Source organism: Pelecanus crispus, chromosome Z, assembly GCF_030463565.1.
Source record: "Pelecanus crispus isolate bPelCri1 chromosome Z, bPelCri1.pri, whole genome shotgun sequence".
Taxonomy (NCBI): domain Eukaryota; kingdom Metazoa; phylum Chordata; class Aves; order Pelecaniformes; family Pelecanidae; genus Pelecanus; species Pelecanus crispus.
Genome location: NC_134676.1, coordinates 52,494,618 through 52,497,243, shown reverse-complemented (window position 1 = coordinate 52,497,243; position 2,626 = coordinate 52,494,618).

Here is a 2,626-nt window from a genome sequence, read left to right as displayed (position 1 = left end):
GATTTTGTCAATATATATGCTTCGTAAACTGAGGCAATTTGTTCATATAAACTTAAAAATTCATCTGTGAAAACACCAGTTGTTCCATTTATTTTAATTTTAAAGAAAAACAAAGTTAATGAATATCGTGTACTCCTATTGAGGGCTGGAACACCTGTCCTGTGAAGAAAGGCTGAGAGAATTGCAGTTGTTCAGCCTGGAGAAGAGAAGGCTCTGAGGACACCTTATTATGGCCTTTCAATATATGAAGAGGGCTTATGAGAAAGATGGAGAGACACTTTTTACCAAGGTCTGTAGCGGCAGGACAAGGGGCAATAGTTTTAAATGGAAAAAGGGTAGATTTAGATTGGACATAAGGAAGACATTTTTCATGATGAGGGTGGTGAGACCTCAGGAACAGGTTGTCCAGGGAAGCTGTGGATGCCCCCTCCCTGGAAATGTTCAAGACCAGGTTGGATGACTTGATATAGTGAAAAATGTCCCTGCCCATGGCAGGGGAGTTGGAACAGATGATCTTTGAAGGTCCCTTCCAACCCAAACCATTCTATAATTCTATGATTCTATGATTCTATGATTCTATCCCCTAGGGAGCTATGAAATTCTCATTTCAAATGTCTACTGCTTATTATTTGAGTTATTTATTATGCATAACCCTTGCATTTATCTAGATTTAACAAAATCAACTTTTACACAATAAAGTTACTATAAAACATCAAATAATAGAAAATGATTGCACGTGTTCCCAGAAGATAATTCTGTAGTATTTCACACTGTTTCTATTTCAAAAACTTCCATGTTGTTTATACTCTTTTAGAAATTTATTCTATGAGTATGATATCCTGATTATTTCTGGGAAAAAGCTGTGAGCTCATAGATAGCATTTATATCCAGGAGGTATTTTGAAGGTTTGAAACCCCCAATATCTCAATCTTTAGTCTCACTGAAGAAAGAAATGTCAGACACTGGCATGTGGCAAACTGGTAGGTAGGATTCTTTAGATATGGGTTTGGCCAGGTGAGTTTCTCTGCCTGTGGGTCTGACATTGGTCTTGGCTTGGAAACTGATTCTCTCTAGGACTGGTGCCATTCACTGTGAGTCCTTGCAAGTAGTGATGATTTATTTGCATTTAGCAGATGGAGGGGAGTCAACTAAAGCTAGATGTGGCAGTTCTCCCCAGTGGCAATGGAAGAGCAGCTCCTGGCTTTCCTGGAAGCTGGAATTCTGTCTGAGCATAGTGAGACTCCAAAGTGCATAACTGGCTGCGAGACTGCCCAAGAGAAATAGAGGAATACTTTAATTTCTCTATTAAGTTCTTTTAAGTTAATGTAAGTTCTCAGAAACCTTACCTTTAAAGTTCTCTTTTCAAAAATAGAGAATAGGAGTCTGCCATATATCCTTCGAGCTTGCCATTTTTACCTTTTTGTCATATAGTGTTTGATCATCTTCTTGCTTTTGAACACAGTATGTTATTAAGATATGAGAAACCCCAATCTACTGAACCACTGTTACGATGACAATTTTCATGTTAAATTCAGGGAAGAGATGTGCTGGGTTGGACATGAATGCTTTACAGCAGCCTTAGCCAGAACTGCTGACATCAGTTAATTTACACTGACAGGAGATTACGAATTTTAGACTGAGTGAATTTCATTTTGTTTGCTTCTTAATCAGATTGTAGTAATTGGGGTCAACAGCACTGCTTTCTTACAAGCTGTCAGCACAATTACCTAGCATTTGGTATTCTGAACACTGGAGTAAGAGACATTGTGCATATCTGTACTACTGTGTAAGTAAAAAAACAGGTCTTGTAAGAATGTGATTGCAAATATATATGTGACATAGAACTTCTTACTCAAACCTGATATTTTCCTTATGTGTTACTGTTTAGAAAACAAGCCTAACATTTCAAATAGACAATGTCTCGCTGAACTAATATGCATGCTCTGTCTGCACTGCAGAACATAGCAGCACTTGGCATGAGGCAGAAAATGTTACAACAGTTTAACAGTTTAGAAAGGTTTGCTTTGATTACTAACATGCAATCGAAATTACAAAAGTCACATCTGATGTCAAGTTCATATGATTTTGCCAAAGAAATCAGGTAAAACTTAGATCTACTAATTTGCTACTGGTTTACTCATGCAATGAGGACTTATTCAATATGGCCTGACAATTTTCAATGAAGGGCCTCTAACAAATAGCAGCTTAACCTCCACTTCTGAAAATCCTGGAAAACTGAAGGACTGTCTTGGTGATCAATCAGCTACAAACCCTCATTCAAAAATAATTACTCAAATCTTTTACAATACTATATAAAAGAAAAGAAAGATATGCTATAGTGTGTTATCCCTTTTCCTAAAGGAAGTCCACCCTCTGAATTCTTGATCATGCAGCTACTTAGACAGCTGTCTTCTCTCCTCCTGCTCTTCTAGTAATGCTCCAGTTACAAAATGTGGCTATCAAATCCCAGGGCTCCATTATCTGTCTTGCTGGATGGCAAAGGGTCAAACAAGCTGCAGCTGACCCAGTGCTGTGGGCTGTCTTGTGTCCAGCCTACGCAGCAGCTCCTCTTCTTCGATTATTTTGGTCTTACAGAATGAATACCAAGGCTGCAACGTACTGGTGA